General features: G+C 45.6%; 1 protein-coding gene across 3 annotated transcripts in view; it reads left to right on the top strand.

Moving 5' to 3' along the window:
* CFI (complement factor I) overlaps nt 1-20560 on the top strand; it is a 365757-nt gene that overhangs the window by 124654 nt on the left and 220543 nt on the right. The gene's annotated exons all lie outside the window — the stretch shown is intronic.

The following is a 20560-nucleotide window of genomic DNA, read 5'->3' as shown; positions in this document are numbered from 1 at the left end:
TGGAATCCCAGGCTGATTTGGCGCCCCCAAAGAGTGCGATCTCGGATTTCCCTGCATTCAGTTTTAGACAGTGCTCATGCATCCATTGAGCCATTTCCGTAAGGCAATTATGTAGTTTTGATTTAGTGATCGCAGGTTTTTCATCCAGGGTTACCATCAGCTGTGTATCATCAGCATAGGAGTAGATGCCGATGCCCCATTTCCTACTGATTTTAGCCAGAGAGGAGACATAGGCATTAAATAAGGTGGAGCTTAGGGATGCTCCATGTGGGACGCCACGGTTAGTGTGCCTTGTTTTGGATTAATATTGGCCGAGGTGGACTGATTGTGTTCGGTTCTTTAAAAAGGATCCGAGCCAGCTCAGTGCTTTAGAGTGGATTCCTTTTTCATAAAGGGTTTCAAGCAGAATGTCGTGTGAGACCGTGTTGAACGCCGCCGACAGGTCCAACAGTATCAGCGCTATTGCCCCTCCATGGTCAGTGCAAGATCTAATATTGTCTGATACGGCCAGCAGTGTTGCTTCTGTGCTGTTTTTTGTCCTAAATCCTATCTGTGATGGGTCTAGGAGATTATTGGTTTCAAGGAAGTTAGATAGTTGCCTATTCACCAATCTTTCGAGGACTTTGGAGAGGTAGGGTAGTTGTGAAACGGGGCGGTAGTTTTCTGGGTTGAGAACATCGGATCCAGCTTTTTTTAACAGAGGGATTACTGAAGCGTGTTTCCATTTGTTGGGGAAGGTGGCGATTTCAAGGGAGTAATTGAAAAGCTGGGTGATGTGTGGGCACAGAATGGGTGCAAACCGGGCAAAGATGAAATGAGGGCAGGGGTCTAGTGGGGGGTCCAGATTTCACTTCACCCATACCCTTAAGGACCTCATTTTCAGTGTCACATGCAAAGCATCTTATGTGATATATAGATGACAGATTTTTCTTTTATGGGGTATTGATTTTGACACAGCGATCCTTTATTTACTTGCAGTTCATAAATTGTAATCCTTCTACTATAGCACAGCGAATTATAAAGGAAAAAACATGTGACTCCTACGCCTTGTAACCCTCACTATCTTATGTAATACTTCATGTAAATTGATGTAAACACATATGGTTTATTGTGAATACCAGATGCCTATCAGTGTGTCATGGACCCCAGTGCAAGAAAGAAAATGAGCCCTTCAGGCCAGTGGGTCCCAGCCACCATGTGTGCTGTGGACAGTATGACACCATCTCTCTTTACGCTACTCTTCTGGTGTACAGCCTACTTGTGTGTCTAAACTGCTATTCCTTATATGCAGTCTAATTTTTTTACCCTCTTTACACTGCTGCGGGTTGTCTTCATTTAGACTGCTGCTTTGCTGTGTACAGTCTGCCCCGTACCAGTTTTCCGCTTCTGTCATGGTGTGTACAGTCTGGTATAGACTTTTTTTATGCAACTTTATGTGCATATACAGTCTGCCATCCGACTAATTCAAGTGGCCAGGATACCAGATGTGGCCTAACGCATAGAGCTTCTGACTTTGCAACTAGGCACTCGGGTTATAGTCCCAGAGTTGGCTCACTATGCTGTGACTCTGGGCAAAGCATTTCACTTCCCCGTACCTGGAAAAAAACATGAATCTGACATTGTGTACTATAATCTAGTGTTCACACGTAGCACTGTGATCCCCTTCGGCCAAGTTTACACAATATGAAAACTACAAAAGTAGATAAAATGGTGGGTGGACACCCTGGGACATGCCTGAGTGCCCAGACGTCCCCTCGCAAGCCAGGACCCATGTCTTACAATCTAGGCTTTCTAGCCGCCAGTACCAGGCCTGCCACCCATGCGTCGTCTAAGCAGGCACACTTTTAGGCTATTAGGCAAAATGTTACTGCAAAGTAATCATTGCAACCGAACATATCCTCTCACTCAAGAAGGTACTCTCCATTCATATCACCTGTGCTCCATTTCTTCCTGAAGGTCTGATACACAAGGGCCTAACCTGCTAATACTTTGTCTTCATGTGTTATAGAGCATCAGATGTAATTTTTTTGCATTTCCTTCTAGAAGTCTCATTTGTTTAAGCTCCATGCACTAGCTGTGCTTTACTTAGCCTTGCTCGCAGCTGCTTTTGTATCCCGTGACTTTGGCTGTCTTCCCCTTACCTGCTGTCCCGTGAAGCAAAGGCGAAAGGCTGCATTCTTGACTGCGTCTGAGGCTGTTTAAACAGGGGCCGGGACTGCGAGACCCAGGGTTCAGCGCAGGATTACCGGAGCGCACCTGGAGTCTCTTCCCGCCCCTGCTCCGCCCTGATTGGCTGCCTGATCTACTAACAGCTCGCGGCCCCCGCTCCGCGGGAGCCGCTCGCAGCTGTTTTTGTATCCCGTGACTTTGGCTGTCTTCCCCTTACCTGCTGTCCCGTGAAGCAAAGGCGAAAGACTGCATTCTTGACCGCGTCTGAGGCTGTTTAAACAGGGGCCGGGACTGCGAGACCCAGGGTTCAGCGCAGGATTACCGGAGCGCACCTGGAGTCTCTTCCCGCCCCTGCTCCGCCCTGATTGGCTGCCTGATCTACTAACAGCTCGCGGCCCCCGCTCCGCGGGTGCTGCTCGCAGCTGCTTTTGTATCCCGTGACTTTGGCTGTCTTCCCCTTACCTGCTGTCCCGTGAAGCAAAGGCGAAAGACTGCATTCTTGACCGCGTCTGAGGCTGTTTAAACAGGGGCTGGGACTGCGAGACCCAGGGTTCAGCGCAGGATTACCGGAGCGCACCTGGAGTCTCTTCCCGCCCCTGCTCCGCCCTGATTGGCTGCCTGATCTACTAACAGCTCACGGCCCCCGCTCCGCGGGAGCCGCTCGCAGCTGCTTTTGTATCCCGTGACTTTGGCTGTCTTCCCCTTACCTGCTGTCCCGTGAAGCAAAGGCGAAAGACTGCATTCTTGACCGCGTCTGAGGCTGTTTAAACAGGGGCCGGGACTGCGAGACCCAGGGTTCAGCGCAGGATTACCGGAGCGCACCTGGAGTCTCTTCCCGCCCCTGCTCCGCCCTGATTGGCTGCCTGATCTACTAACAGCTTGCGGCCCCCGCTCCGCGGGTGCCGCTCGCAGCTGCTTTGGTAACCCGTGACTTTGGCTGTCTTCCCCTTACCTGCTGTCCCGTGAAGCAAAGGCGAAAGACTGCATTCTTGACCGCGTCTGAGGCTGTTTAAACAGGGGCCGGGACTGCGAGACCCAGGGTTCAGCGCAGGATTACCGGAGCGCACCTGGAGTCTCTTCCCGCCCCTGCTCCGCCTACTTAAGACACACCCTCGACGCTAAGCGGGACGCGTGCGGGACGCCGGGCTAAGCCCAGGCAAAGGGCGGGCCCTCTGTGGCCCTCAGTGGCTGAGGTAGGCTGGGCTGGGCCCGGTTATTTTTACCTGGTGCATAAATATTCAGGTTATATTGCACACGAGGTATTACTCTGCAAAGTTGCCGCATGGTATTTGTTTGATGCTCCTTTAACACCTACTAGAGGGCACTTGTCTACTCCCCTCCTCACCTAATCCTTTCATACGTTTTATCTAATTTTAAATCACATTTGCGGATATACACTTTTATTCTCGATACCCTTCGGAAAATTATCTTAAAGGATGACTAAGAAACTTCGTTCTGGGAGACTAGTGGGGGGAAGGACTTGTGCTAAAACAAAATCCAACCCCCTAAGAAATAAATCAGTGAACAATCCATTATTAAAGGGTCAATGCCAGCTCTTTGATCTGTGGGATAAAACTATGGATAAGAAAGTATCTGTTGATGAAAAAGACGATATCCTATCTGGTGCACTTGTGGCTCCTGCTCAAGTGGTTGGCGTGCCGGCCTCCCTTCCATTAATGCCAGACCCTTTTCAAATTGAATCCACCGCGAGGTCCAGCCATGCTCTTCTTGAGGTTGATGGTGTTTCTGAGTCTCAAGTGCACTTTTCGGAAGAAAAACAAATTATCAATCCTTCAGCGCCACTTACCCCTACAAGGTATGTTAGGTCGGGTGGAGAGCTCTCTCTGTCATCCATCGACCTTGAACTCTGTGGTCGCTATATGAATTCAGGTTGTGTGAAACCTTCAGATGCCATCAAGCCATCAGTGGGTGCAACTGCATCTGGGTTATTGCTCTATAGTAGCACTCCTTCAACAAATGTGCAGGACATGTCTGAGCTGCTAAATGCTTCCATGAACCCGGACCTCAACCTATCGGGATTCTGCCCTTCTGGTACTGTGGGCGAAAAACCTATATCGGAATCTCTGATTGCCCTGGAACATTTGCTATCTTCTATACTTTGCCTTTTGGGCAAATTTGTGGGCAGTTCTGATTGTATTCTGGATTCTGTCACCAAAATATTGAATACAATGCTGCAAAAGGCTCCGGAAATGAGGAGTGTTCCATCAACTGTAGCCGATAACTGCACGGCAACAGGGAGTGCAAATGTTCCAACAGAGATATCTGGTAGTATGCCTTCAGTAATAGCGCAAGAAAAATCCGCTACGACCCAGGTTGTTTCCGCAGCGTCTAACTGTATAAAGAACTCCATCCTGGAAATAAAGGAAGAAAACTTGTCTTCTTCAGATTGCAAAGTAGCACAGGAACTATTCCCAATTTTTATTCCGGAAAAAAAAGGGCAACAAGATGACGCTCAAGAAATAAAAGAAAGATCTTGTCATTACAAAAAGAATAAAGGAAAAAGAAGGAAACCTGTGCGTAAATATAAGAAGAAAAGACAAAGGCGGATTTGTTTCCAAAATTCAATTATCTTATCAGACAATGAAGACAATGCCGCTGACTTGAATATGGTGACCACAAAATTGATCAAGGTGCCTTGTCTTCCAGTATCTAGTTGTAATACTCCACCTGCGAACGTGGAAGTGCTACTCCAGAACGTTGTGCATGGCCAGACGGCCCTCCCATTGGTAGAGACTAGAACTACTTTGCCGGTGGAACCAGGGGCTCTTAATCCTTTGGCGCCTTCTTTCGCTCCCATGGATGGGGTCGATGTATGTCCACCTCTTTCTTCCCATGTTAAATCACCAATGTCTTATGTGGATACTTTGGTTTTGGACTTTCTTCCCTTATTTGATGTAAATTTGCCCTCAAATAGATCCTGGTTGCTCAAATGCTTTAGTGACTTGGAAAGTCTCCAGCTAATTCAATCAAGTGATATTGAGCTGGTCACTTTGTTAGGTGGAGACATTGTATCAAGTATAAGGGTTAAATTTTATTCTAAAATAATTGTAAATTTGATATTACAGCAAGCGGAGAATTTCCAATGTAGAGGTATTGATGTTTTGCCTATTTTCAGCTCTGGCAAACTCTTGCCACCCCACAGGATGCCCGGTAAGGGTGATGGACAAGATGGGGTATCCTTTCCTTTTGCAGATCTAAAGATTTGGGTCTCCAAGGGGAAACGGTTGGTATCACAGGCAGCACCCCTTCCACCAATTCAGAACTCTTTGCCATCAGAGGATAATCATAGGTGGGATTGGCTGCATAGTGCCTTGTCTACCAAGAATGTAGATAATTCTAAACTATTCCATCATCTTTAACAATCAATTGAAAATTATTTCCTGGAATGCAGCTGGGATACATAGCAGTCCAGAGAAACTTGATTTTCTATTCTCGTTAGGAGCAAATGTAATCTGTATCCAAGAAACATGGTGTTCCAATAATAGACATGTAGGGAAGGATTATTATGTATTGGAAGCGCCGGCTGCTCCATCCAGGAAAGGTCACGCCAAAGGGGGAATCGCTTGTTTACTATCTAACAAAATGGATTGGAGATTCTCGCACTACATTGACCCAAGTAATCTTTTTCAAGCCATAACAATTGCATATCTACCTAGCTCTGTAATTAAGTCTCCTATTGTTATTATCAACGTGTATATCCCTCCCGACGAGAGTTTTAACATTTTATTGAAGCAGGTATTTCAGTATATTGGACAGATTAAAAATGTTCCAACTCCACCCGAAGTTATCTTAGTTGGAGATTTAAACTGTAAAATATCCAATGTCAGCTTAAATTTATTTAGAAATAAGCCCAAAGAAGAGGCATACGCTATCCCTCAATCTATCTTTCCAGATAAAATAATAACCAACAAAAGAGGGAAGATTTTATTGCAGGAATTATCAGCGATTGAGGGGATTATTGTAAATGGAAGATTTCCCTCTGATGTGCCTGCGAAATTCACTCATAGATCTCCTTTTAGCGTCTCAATTCTTGACTATGTGATTTCAGACTATGATATTGTCTCACGTATTCGGGATATTGAGATTGCTCCATCAGCCTTGAGTGATCATAGCATAATCACTATAACGCTTTCTTTAAAACCCCCGCCTGCTGAGTCTTGGTCCCTTAATAGTAATACTGTTACTTTCCATGGATCTTCGGGTAGATGTTTCTGGAACCCTGCCGCCATTGCAAGTTTGCATGATATCTTATGCAAAACTATATTAGAACTTAGTGACTGGTATGGGTCCGAAAGTGATAACTTTGAAAAATTTGTGAGAAGGGTCATTTTAAATGTAAAAAAGGTTACTCGCTCTAGGAAAAAGGTCTTTTTTCCTAGTGCACTGCGCATCCTGAATAAGGAAATAAATAAATTAGTGCGTGACCAATTTTTAGGTAGATCAGATGACTTAGCTAAGGAAATTTCGAGGTTAAAAAGAAGGAGAACTAGATTAAAAGCGAGAATAAAAAAGGAAAAGGAAGACTCAGTTTGGATAAATTTGCGGGAAGCTGTTACATATGGCAAATCCAGAGAATTTTGGTCCATAGTTGGGAAGGGATGTGGTACCAGAGTGAGTCCTCTCCCCATCCCTATCCCTGAAGAAGTATGGTCCTCTTACATCCAGGAGCTGTATTCAGGGAATATAACATCTTCGACTGATAGTGACCTGTATGTAATATCTGAGACTCCGGCCACTTATCCAACAGAGAAAACAATAGAAATGGCTATTAAGAACATGCGCTCTTCTGGCGCAATGGGACCAGATGAAATACCTATGACGGTCCTGAAGCAGGAACCACTGCTATGGAGTAAGATTCTCTATCCATTGTTCAAGTCCTGCTTTGACACAAAAAGTGTCCCCGCCTCGTGGAAGGGAAGTATACTGGTCCCTATTTTTAAGAAGGGAGCTAGGGATAATCCTATGAACTACCGTTTGATTGCTCTCCTCGACTCAGTTGGTAAGGTCTTTGCTAAATGTATTCTAATTTTACTTGACAACTGGATCGAGGAGAATAATATTTTACCTCCCGAACAAACTGGTTTCCGCAGGGGGCACAGTACACTAGATAATCTCACCACTCTCCATGTGATTACCGATAAATACACACGTGTGAGAGGGGGGGTGGTGTTCGCAGCGTTCATTGACTTCTCCACGGCGTTCGATAGAGTTGATCGTCGAACGCTGTGGAGAAAGCTAGCTACCCTGGGTTTACCCTCTTATCTTTTGGACCTGTTACGTGCCCTCCATACGGATACGTGGTGTAGCATCCTCCAAGGGGGCGAAAGGGGTCGCTCGCATAGAATTCCATCTGCAAACGGCCTTAAACAGGGTTGTCTCCTGGCCCCACTATTGTTTTCCTTATATACTGTAGACCTTCCTGCATTTTTGACAGCTAGTGCTGTGATAGCCCCGGTGGTTGGGGGATCCTCTATTTCTTGTTTGATGTATGCGGATGACATTCTTGTATTAGATCTGACTCCGAAAGGTCTTGCCAACCGGCTACAAGCTTTACATGTTTTTGCTGATTCTCATTATATGAAGATTAACATTTCCAAAAGCAAAATTATGTGTATTGCTGGGAAAAAGAAGTGCCGCTCTGAAAATTTTGGTTGGTGTATTGGAGATCAGAAATTAGAGGTTGTTAAATCCTATACCTTTCTGGGTAAAATTGTAACGGCTAATTTGAGTGAGAGGCCCCATATTGAGCATAGTTCTCGTAAAGCCCTTGCACATGGCAAGGGTTTAAATTCTCTTTATTTTTCCACCGGAAAACGACACTTTGCCTGTCTGCTAGAGGTGTACAGGGCTAAGATTCCCGCTACGCTATTATATGGCATAGAACTCATAGATCTGAAGCACTGGGTTTTTTGTCATAGAATTGAGGGGAAACTCTTAAGATCCCTATCTACTCTGAACACAGCCTGCTCTTTGGCCGCATGTAGGCTTGATCTCGGCCTTAGGAGCAGTTGGGTCCAGGGACTATGTGCCCTAGTAAGATGGGTGGCCTGCTTGGCAAGAGCAGAGTCAGGGACAATGAGAGCTCTCCTCAAAAAGGAATTGTTGGGCAACTTTAAAGAGTTCTCACGATTAGTAAAGAATTTTAGATGGGCTGTGTCTCTCTTAAAGGTAGATGAAAGTGGATTGTTTCTACATTCACCTTCACACCTAAAATTCTTGTTAAAACAGGCATCGTGGGAACTGTGTTTTCAAACAGATAAGAATACAATACAAGGAAAAAAGGGTTGTGATCTCCTCCTTAATTCTTATGTTATGAAGTTGGCCCAACCTTACGCCACATGGAATACGCCACATGGTGTGCGTAGATTCTGGTTCCTTTTACGTTATGATCTTTTGCCCTTAAATCTTCTTCTGTCTAAGTGGCATGGAACATCTCCGTTGTGTAATTACTGTAACCTAAGCACCCAGAATCGTATGCATGTCTTGTTGGTTTGCCCTGCACTCCGCCCATTGCGGCTTAAATGGTTAAAACCAATATGTCTCCAACTGGGTATTTCTAATGTGAACATTTTCCTACAATATTTGTACTGTCCTCCAAATGAAATGTTTTGCTTTCATATTTTTAATTTCTTTAAGGGTTTTTTAGCCATTTATTAGATGCTTTGGCGAGGACTGACATTGCTTATTCTTGTGTATCTGTTAATGGATGCATTTTGCTTTTTGTGTATTGTTTGAACTCCCCCCTTGTAATGTAATCTGCATTTGATTTTTATGTGGCCCTCGTTGAGAGCCAAAACATAATAAAATAAAATTGAAATTGCACCTGTCACTGTGTACGCACAATGCCTTGCAGCAGTGTGTGCCTATTGCATTCTGGGCACCTTGTTCTATTCCTTTACTTTGTGTGTCTCTAGTCCAAATACCTTTCTTGTTTTCAGGTATACAGTAAATAGCACATTTTACATCTTGTGCTCAGAGCGCCATATATCTGAGTCCCTTTACAAGCATTACACCAGCATTGTTTTACCGCATAACTTAAAATAAAAAAGTTTGTTGGGGCGCCCACCGAGATGGTCGCACTGGGTGCCACAAACTCTAAAGCCGTCAGCAATCAACAAACTGCCTCTTCCTTTGTGCTGGAAGTGCAGACTGCAGACAGTGGTGGCGGCGAGGTGTGAAAACATTCCTGTAGCTTTTGCAGCACAACAAAAGGGAAGGTCACAGGTCAAGTACAGGGCCATTAGCATGTCAAAGAACTCGCGCTTTGACATACCAATGGCCCTGCCACAGACAGAAGAGAGGGGAAATTCTTTTGACCCTCGTCCCCCGCGTCCCCCCCACTACAAAATCTGGGGGGGATATGTCCCCCTCGTCCCCCACACTTCCTACGCCCATGGGGGGGGTGGGGGATCATCAGCGCCGTGGTCTCCTAGTTTAGACTTCACATCGTTATGCCATTTGCCCAATCTTTCTGATGCATCCATCAACAATCTTTCTGATGCATCCATCAACTGTATCAGGACGACAATGCACTAAAGCCTTTCCTACTGCCCCGGATGCCACACCCACGTAACCAGTGGTCACACTTTTTCCGTTGTTTTTAGAACATTATGTTTATTTACACATTACTGCAGGCACCGCTTTTCCATGCCGTACAGCTAATCTTTCAATACGGAGTGTCTGTTCAGATTTCACTTTTTGAGACATTCCTTACGAGTGACAGCTTTCAGAGCAGGTTGCTTAGAACTCACGGTTGCTCCCCATATCGTAGATAATACTCGCTGCATTCACCATTTGCTACGCATGGTAATTACCGCCCAGATTTTTTCTATCTCACCCTCACACACCCTCACCCCCACCCCTTCACCCTCACACACCCCCACATCCCCTCACCCTCACACCCTCTCACTCACACACCCTCACCCCCAGACACCTCCTCACCCTCACACCCCCTCACTCTCACACCCCCTCACCCTCACACCCCCTCTCACCCTCACACCCCCTCTCACCCTCACACCTACTCACACTCCCTCACCCACCCCCTCAGCCTCTCACCCACGCTCACCTACCCTTTCACCCTCACCCTCACACACCCTGACCCTCACTCACCCTCTCACCCACCCCTTCACCCTCACACACCCCTTCACACACCCCCTCACCCCCACATCCTCACCCCCCTCACACCCCCTCACCCTCACATCCCCTCACCCTCACACCCCCTCACCCTCACATCCCCTCACACTCCCTCACACCCCCTCACCCTCTCGCCCACCCTTTCACCCTCACCCTCACTCACCCTCACACACCCTCTCACCCACCCCTTCACCCTCACCCCCCCCTCACCCCCACATCCCCACTACCCCTCACCCTCACACCCCCTCACTCACCCTCACACACACCCTCACCCTCACTCTACTGCCCTCACTCTACCACTCTACCGCGCTCACTCTACCGCGCTCACTCTACCACTCTATTGCCCTCACTCACTCTTTCACCCTCACTCACTCTATCGCCCTCACTCACTCTATCGCCCTAACTCACTCTATCGCCCTCACTCACTTTATCGCCCTCACTCACTCTATCTATCGCCCACACTCACTCTATCTATCGCCCTCACTCACTCTATCTATCGCCCTCACTCACTCTATCTATCACCCTCACTCACTCTATCTATCGCCCTCACTCATTCTATCTATCGCCCTCCCTCTATATCGATAGCCCTCCAATCTATCTATCCCCCTCCCTCCCACCCCCTCACCCACCCTTTCACCCTCACACACCCTCACCCTCACACACCCTCTCACCCACCCCTTCACCCTCACATCCCCACATCCCCTCACCCCCTCTCCCTCACACCCCCTCACCCTCACACACCTCCTCACCCTCACCCTCCTCACCCACCCTCACACACCCCCTCACCCTCTCATACACCCTCTCACCCTCTCACACACCCTCTCACCCATACACCCCCTCACACCCCCTCATCCACCCACTCACCCTCACACCCCCTCACCCACCCACACATCCCTACGTCCTCACCCCCCTCACCCTCACATCCCCTCACCCTCACACCCCTCACCCCCACATCCCCTCACACTCCCTCACACCCCCTCATCCTCTCACCCTCGCTCACCCTCCCTTTCACCCTCACCCTCACACACCCTCACCCTCACTCACACACCCTCTCACCCACCCCTTCACCCTCACACACCCCCTCACCCCCACATCCCCACATCCCCTCACACTCACACCCCCTCACCCTCCCTCACATCCCCTCACCCTCACATCCCCTCACCCTCACACCCCCTCACACCCCCTCACTCTACTGCCCTCACTCTACCACTCTACCACTCTACCGCGCTCACTCTACTGCGCTCACTCTACCACTCTATCGCCCTCACTCACTCTATCGCCCTCACTCACTCTATCGCCCTCACTCACTCTATCGCCCTCACTCACTCTATCGCCCTCACTCACTCTATCTATCGCCCTCACTCACTCTATCAATCGCCCTCACTCACTCTATCAATCGCCCTCACTCTATCAATCGCCCTCACTCACTCTATCAATCGCCCTCACTCACTCTATCTATTGCCCTCACTCACTCTATCTATCGCCCTCCCTCTATATCGATAGCCCTCCTATCTATCTATCCCCCTCCCTCCCACCCCCTCAGCCTCTCACCCACGCTCACCCACCCTTTCACCCTCACCCTGACACACCCTCACCCTCACACACCCTCTCACCCACCCCTTCACCCTCACATCCCCACACCCCCTCACCCTCACTCACCCTCACACACCGCCTCACCCTCACTCACCCTCACACACCTCCTCACCCTCTCACACACCCTCTCACCCCCTCAACCACCCCCTCACACACCCCCTCACCCTCACACACCCTCTCACTCACCCTCACACACCCAAAAGATAAAAGTATTGCCATTGTAAATAACAAAGCTATTAATTTCACTATTTTCAAAACCAACACATAAATAAAAAAATTGTCATTTACAAGGCCAATAGCTCAAACTTTCCTAATGCGAGACCTATTGCATTGCAAAAGCTTGTTGTGGAGTGGATATATGTGATGTGGAATATAATTGTGTGGGTTGAATTAGAATTGTTAGTGGTGGAATTGTGTGGTGTGTAGTTTATTTGTGTAGTGGAATTATGTGGCAAGGTGAATAGATGGGGTGAGAACTGCATAGACTAGATAGAAAGGAATATAGAGAGGGATAGGTAATTTATGCACAAAGTGGTGAATGATCTCCAGACAGAGAAGCAGAAATAGTATGTAAGAAAGAGAGAAAAAAGGGTAGAGCAGGCTATGGAAGCATAAAAAGGTTGTGTTTGTGTATGCAGAAGACACTCCAAGAAGAGTAGGAGATGGACAGAAATTTTAAAAAGGCACAGGAAAGGAACTGTGCTCAAAGACCTGAAGTCAGGGCTCGAGTCGGGGTACCACGTGAGTGGACGGCGTCCCCCTACTTATTTTAATGGGAGCTCAATAACTGGAGCAAATGGAGCCACGCATTCACTCTTTGGCCTCTCTGGGGCGAGATCAGAGCCCATTCAGAACACTGCTCACGCGCTGGCTTCTCTGATGCAATCGCATCTAAGGGGTGAGTGAGGGGATGCAATGAGTCTGATGGTGCAAGCCACCTTTCGTGACGTCACTTCCTGTCGTGACGTCAGCGTCCCCCCACTTCTTTTTTTAGGACTTGTGTCCTGCCGGAAGTGAACCATATGAGAGAGGTGGGAAGAGTGCATGAGACATCATGAGAGGTGTCTGTGTGTGTGTGTATGAGAGAGGGAGAGGGAGAGAGAGAGAGAAAGAAAGAAAGAAAGAGAGGGAAAGAGATGATTGGGAGCTTACGTTAATGAGCTGTAAAAAACTCAACTGTACTGTGCTGAAGCCACCAATAGGACAGCTCTAGCTTTCTCAGGATGAGCGTTACCTGTTCGGTGAACTCACCACTGATCCTTAGATCGCCCTTAAGCTAGATCAACCTAATCAATAAACGTTCAACATAATTTCCTATATAAGCGTGTCAGCAAGCATGCAGGATCGGACTGGGACAAAAAATAGGTTCGGACACAAAAATAGAAGTGGTGCATTAGTGAATGGGATTGCTAAAAAAAATAGCCCACATTTCCATATAGGGGTTGTTTTGACCTTATAATTACACAATGTAAGGGTGTTTTGCAAGGTACGGGAGAGTGCATGCATTGGTGGATGATCCAGACAAAGTTTGTGGTAATATCATGGAAATCAACACACCATAAAACAAGACTACAAAAAGACAAACAACAGCCCACACACTGACCTGTTACACTAGACCGTCTGGAACAGCCAGGTTGCCTATAGGTCAGTCCGACCCTGTCAGCAAGGATGGTGTTATAAATCTATTTTCTTCCTCACAGCCTCCAAAGGCTCATGGTGGCAACGCTAAATATCTAAGGTGGTTCACCGCAAGATCGCTAGTATCCAAATATGAAAGCCATGGGCTTCATGTGAACTCAGAAGTACGTCAATGGGCAAAATATATGCTACTAGAAATTGAAATCCTTCAAAGCTGTGCAGCGCCCCACATTGACTTCATAGGTGTGAGTGCAAGAATACAAGAAAGCACTTTATGCTTCAGATAAGGGTGCTCCCTAACATTCCTGAAACCAAGCATGCAAACAGGTTCTGTTCCAAGCAAGGTGCTCACTGTTACTTGACGCGCATTCTGTGTGTCATTAAAAGTTTTCGTCATAACACAAAGAGACAACCCAACCATACGCAAACCATGTCTTGGTGGAAAGGCACCAGGAAATGAATGTTGCCAAGCTGCACTGCTAACGTGTTACCATAGATGTTGCTATTTAATTTAATGGGGCTCTCTTATCAACCTTTCTGTGCTGGACATCGGACTGCGCAGAAGTGATGGGTACGCCGTTGCCAAAGGAATATGTAACAAGGAAGGGTAGGATTCCAATCAGTAAGTCTGAGCTAGATAAGCAAAAAACAACAAGATTGCCAATACTGGTGATTCTTTTTCAACAATGAATGCCCCAAAGTGCACAGAACCAAAATAAAGGCACCTGGGTTGATTCTGTATCAAAAAGCCAACTTTAATTTATTTGAATAAAGGAAAAGACCAAAGGTAGAAAAAGTCAGAAGGATTCGGTCAAGTCAATTACTGGCAAAACATACAGACTGAGTGTTAACATGAACTTACTTCTGGGCGGGCAGTCAATGTATCATGGGACTTTGTCATAGCATGTGACTGTCAATTTCAGTGCAGTCTGTTGGGAGAACGCAACAGGAATGGAAGTCAGTTGAGGCTTGTCAAAATCGGGGATTTAATTGACACGTACCTTTTTGTATGCGTGTACGGCTAGAATCGAGATGCTCACAGTGATTCATGCAGGGCTCTGAAACATGAAAAACAATTATGGTATTGTTGAATGTATCCTGTAATTTGGCCAAAAGGTGCACGGTCCATTTTTAGGAGACGGGGAAGAGTTCTATGTGGAGATGCTTTTTAGAAAAACAATGGGGTACAGATGAGTGACCCCGATACAATCTACGTTCGAAAGAAACACAAGCGGGAAAATTCACGCTTATTTACAACACGATGATGGTATGTATAGGCAAAGTTACCTTATTTAGCGAGTTCCCCCGGTGGTGACATCTCTCTCCAGGCCACTTCACAGTTTGAAGCAGCGTTGTGTCGCTGGTGTGTTCGGCTTATCAATTGCCGGGCAAGAGTGAACAACACGTGAACAACACCATCATTGTTTTTCATGTTTCAGAGACCTGCATGAATCAATGTAAGCATCCCGATTCTAGCCGTACACGCGTACAAAAAGGTACGTGCTTGCCATAATTCAATTAATTAAATCCCCAATTTTTAAAAGCCTCAAATGGCTTCCATTCCTGTTGCATTCTCCCAAAAGACTGCACTGAAATTGACAGTCACATGCTATGACAAAGCCCCATGATACATTGACTGCCCGCCCAGAAGTAAGTCCATGTTAACACTCAGTCTGTTTGTTTTGACAGTAATTCACATGACTGAATCCTTCTGACTTTTTCTACCTTTGGTCTTTTCCTTTGTTCTGCTCATTCAGTAGTAGATACAACCTTTTGCCCAAGTGAAAATCTGATCTTTTAATCTTTAGCAATAGGTAAGACGCTTTTTTATGGAACCTGGCATGCATGCAATGTTGCACACATTGGTAGGGTGTAGATCAAATTAGAATCTTTGTTTTTGTTGTTGTCGTGTTTGGTCCTGAGGAGAACCTCCAATTAATTGAAGTGAGGTTCGAAACGCTTCAACCAGTCCCTTTCTCTTTCCAAACAAGTGTTGTCATATATTTATGTCATGGTTTTTGCCTAAATTTAAGGAGAGATAATGTGGTTGATTGATTTCTTGCAGAATCATGACTTGTTTTTAAACATTTACACTGTTTGATGTTTCAATTTTCTATTCTTTGAATTAATGTTTTTTGTGTACGAACGTCTAGTCATTGTATGTTCTGTGTTGTATGTGTTCTTAGTCCTTGTCCAAATGGTATCAAAGATATTTGTTCCTTGAATGTATTGCTAATTGTTTTTGCTGTATTAATTGTCTGTGTTAAAGAAATGTTTCTTTTGTGTGTATTATTGAGAATGAGAATCACATTTAAATAAATAAAAATAATGTGCTTGCTCTGATGCAAATTAAATGACAGTTGGATTTTTGATACAGAATCAACCCGGGTGCCTTTGATTTGGTTCTGTGCACTTTTGGGCATTCATTGTTGAAAAAGAATCATCAGTATTGGCAATCTTGTTGTTTGTTGCCAAAGGAAGGCGCGTCCACAACAGACTCCTCTGGTGGTGGGTGTGCACTGAAATTAGTGGTGCAGGAGCAGTCGCTCTTACCTGTGCTGGGCGCCACATAAATGAAATAGAGGCATGAGGAGGAAAGCGAAAAGAAGATGAAGCTGAAAATGAAGATGGAGCGATTGGACACCTACAGCCGTGACTGGACACACAGATGGGGGACCAAGATTGTGGGCAGTGAGCGCTCTCACGCTAAGGAGGAGGTATAGGAGCTGCTTGCTGGAGCTCTCTCCATCACTTGAAAAACTACTCTGCGCTAGAGCCTGAAACACATGTATAGGAATGAAAGAAAGGCGCGCTTTCCATACTCGCAGCAGAAAAAGTGAAGGCACCTTCAATTGGTCACCGGCAATCTTGTTTTTATTGGCTGTGGAGACTTGAAACTTTTACCCCGGTATCTTATTGGTTATAGAATTATTTACCTCTTGTTCATTGGTTAACACATTCACCAGAAATGTAACCACTAAGTGGGCGTCCGATTTCGAAGATGGGGGTTCTTTATTGGGTAAATGCCTGCCAATATCGTAGCGCTGGCTTCAGCAATGGTAGCGTGAACGGTTACCAGCAGTTTTGGAAATGGATATTCTGGATTCTGGTAACACACTAATTACGGAGATATGGGTGTTGCACAGAAATGGGGCGGAGTCATGGTGAACTATTTATTGGCAGAAAAACATACAATAAAAGGAAAGGTGTTACTGCCAACCTCTATTTTTTCAATATTGTAATTTTGTCCGCGCTCGTTACTAAACACATAATATATTGAAAAAATACAGTTTGGCGAGCCGCGACTTTCTTGTCATCAGTGTAGCTTGCAAAACTCTATTTTTTCAATATTGTACGTTTTGTATAATCAGCGTAGCACGCTTCCTGTGCCGTGCTGGTTACTAAATGCACACAATATTGAGAAGATAGAGGTTGGCGAACCCGCCAGAGAACAATGGTGACCACACCTTTTTAAAGATGAAAGCGTGCCTGCTACGTGTGCAGGGTAAAGCTGGAGCGCTTGTCCTACCTGCAGCAGCAGGTAGGATAAAGTCATTAGTAAAATAGTGCTCAAATAGTGTAAATAAAACATGTCGAGTAACAACACAGTAAGAGGGCCAGTCCTCATGGAAGGTTACAAATGGAGAAAAGGCGGTAGTAAGGAGGGACCAATAAACCTAATCACGAATCAAAAGCCACCATTTATAAAGGACAGTAACAGAGGCCAATTGAAAAGATGTGCAGAAAATGGATGGGGCATCAAGTCCATATCTGAATACAGCATGTCTCGAAGAGACCGCAGAAGCGCTTCTTGAGTGAGACCTAAATAGGGTTTAGAGCCCGTCCGTTGCTTACCATTATTCTGATTCAGCTTAATTCTTCTTTGCAGGCATGTTCATTGGCCAGTGCAGCCGAAATGTCACTTCCGATGCTTGCAGTGGAGCAGGGACCTAGCAAAGATTGATTAAACCTAATCCGTGCCCATCCTCTGCTCCTGACGTGATTGGGTTACATTTTCTTGCTCCTCCCACTGTCCCGCTGCTCTGTGCACACTCGCTTGCATAAGTTTCAAATTGTACTACTCCCCACTTCACAATCTTGCCTCTCCCATCCCCCAATCACCCTTCTTTTGCTGTTGCTTGCTCCCTCCCAACCCCTGTGGCTACTTGCCCCGTCCCTCTCCCACCGTCATGGGGTGTTGCTTGTATATAGCGAAAACTCGACCCAAAGGTATTGGAGCGCTTTCCACTTTTATGAGTGTGGTCTCTCCGGAAACTTCCTAGTTGCCATATAGGTCAATTTATGGATGGTCTCTTTCGTGGTGTGCCACTAAAAGCAATGTTGGTCACGTCGGCTTTGGGGATGGGCGGGTATGTGGCTGTGCAGTAATTCTCTTCAGAAAACCAATGTAAAGCCTACTTTCAGTTGTTTTCATGGAATGAGAGACTGATCGAAAAAGGCAGATGTGGTGGGCTCCAGCACCATCTCAAAGGCTCCCCAGTTCTAAATTGGTATGCTCCTATTAGAACGCCCCAACATACAGCAGCAGAAATACACTTGTGCTGTGTTTCCTAGCTGTGTGCACATCTAGGCAGCCAACTCTGACCTGCACCACAGTAACATCCAGGGGTCTTTGCAATGGTAGTGATGGCGTGACAGCTGTCATTCTCTCCCCTTTTTCCATGCCTCCCATCCACCTCACTCCCCCACCCTTTAGTCCCCACTGCATGCACAGCTATCTCCTGTTCGGTCAGATTTATCTGCAGCTGTGCTTATAAAAGAGAAAATATATTTCACAGTAGAGAACGAAAAATTAATTTAACTCCGCCTATTTCTAGTTTTGTTTCCACAGACCCGTCTGAGTTCCCGTTTATGCTCTCATAGTAAAATGAGTGTAGTGAATGTTAGACTATATTACAAGTTTTGTCCAGATTTTTCACTTGTTTTTTTTTATGTTCGAATCACCTCTTTTCGTGCAACTTATTCTTTCCAACCAGTATCCAGTAAATATGTCACTGATTGACCACTTTAGCATAAGATAAACATCACATCCGGTAAATTTAGGTTGTTTGCTTTATGTGTGACATTCATTCGTCTGTACTTTTGAACATATGCTTTTTTTACCAACTGTGCACCGCAGACATCGACAAGTGGCCATTTTCAGTGCCCCCCTAAGTATAGTATTACATTCCTACAAAGAAGCGATGGCACTGTGCCACAAAATAAAAATAACGATTGGCAACGTCAACAAGTTTCGCCTATGCGAAAGCTATTGGTTTTGCCAATGCCTTTTAGCCATGTTGAACAGCAGCCTAGCTGTGCAGTGCAGCATGACTAAAAGTAAAGGTGGAAAAATAAAGCTCCATGAGGTGGACAGCACTTTTTTCTAACATTACTTTTATCCATGCTGCACAGCCACATTGCAGAAAGAAGGGATAAAAGACATCGGAAAACCTGATAGCTTGCCCATCAGCGAGACCTATTGGCTTTGACAATGTTTATTTGGGTCTGGCATTAACCAAGACCTTTTGATTTTGCTAAAATTATATGTAAAATATACACTAATTGAAAGGGACCTATCTTCATCCATTGGTCTCTGGTTGTGTCATTCACATTTTGTTTCCGCCCACTACAGCATACAGCATGAGATAATGGTTCTCCATACTTCAGCCACTGGTTAACTTCACTTTGACTGTCTGCATTTTGCTCTCTCACAATGAGCACATTCGCACATGAGGTAGTCCCTTTGAGTGCCAGTGTTTTTGTTTTTACTTTATTCTTACTTTAATGGTGCCTCTGTGTTTTGCGGCTGAGGTGGCATCATGATGCTTTATACCAGATGTGAGCACAGGCCACATTCCTTGCTTTATCCATTCCTGTCTACTCTTAATGCTGTTGTATATTCCTATTGGAGTGTCTTATGTTTATTTGACTTAACAGCATAACAGACTGCATTCTGTAGCTTCAATATTATACATAGGGATTACTAAGTGTGCAATTCTTCAAAACACATTTATTATGGACTCGGTTTCACCATTTGTTCTTTAATAAATGTTGCCCCCGGAAGAAAACCAACCTTTATCATGTTTAATTTGCAACACTATAAAAAAATGTATTTCCCATTTTTTTCTTTCTTTCTTTCTTTCTTTCTTTCTTTCTTTCTTTCTTTCTTTCTTTCTTTCTTTCTTTCTTTCTTTCTTCTTCCTTCTTTCTTTCATTCTTGCTTTCCTTCTTTTTTCCTGCCTTCTTTCTTTCATGTGTTCTTCCCTTACTACCTTCTGTCTTTCTTTCCTGTGTTCTTACCTTTCTTCTTTCTTTTTTCCCTTTTTCTTTTATTCCTTCTTTCCTTCCTTATTTTGTATTTCTTTCCTTCCTTTTATCCTTCTGTCTTTCTTTCCTTCCCTTCCTCCCTTCCATCCCACCTCCAGGCCATAGCGGGACATAACTGTTTGCTCTCACATGGCAGGAGCTTTGAAAGCTCCTGCCAAGTGAGAGCAAACAGTAAGTCCTATCCCAGAGGGCAGGAGCAGGAAAACTGATTTAAAATCCGTTCCCACATTCAAGGAACATCATTTTGGCTACTCCCTCCATGCGTCGGCAATGCCAGCTCCTTGTGAAGGCGGTGAGCCGGCAATTACCCCGGGGGCATTGAGGCTTCTCCGCGGTCCCCAGTATTGCACACTGGGTGGGCTTCAGGGCACCCAGAATCAAGGGGCTGGGCCCCTTGGAATGGGGTACACAGGGCAAAAAATGGCCTAGGTAGGGGGGCCGTGCAGAACCCTTCCTATTCTTAAAAGCAATAATGATCCTAACTTCTTGGGCTTAGGGAAAGTAAAGCAAGTGTGGTACATCTTGTATTCCACTTTGAAAAGCGAGCTGAAATCCTTAATAGAGGTGAATGCATCATTGATCTATCTGAGCGCATTCTGATCTGTAGTGACTGTGACAAGTGGTTTCTTTCTTGTTGTTTCCTGGTGAGAGCAGAGTCCATGGTTCTACCTTTTAC

The sequence above is a fragment of the Lissotriton helveticus genome, chromosome 2_1 (genome assembly GCF_964261635.1).
Source record: "Lissotriton helveticus chromosome 2_1, aLisHel1.1, whole genome shotgun sequence".
Lineage (NCBI taxonomy): Eukaryota > Metazoa > Chordata > Amphibia > Caudata > Salamandridae > Lissotriton > Lissotriton helveticus.
The sequence above is the reverse complement of the archived record's forward strand: the minus strand, read 5'-3'. Positions and strand labels throughout refer to the sequence as shown.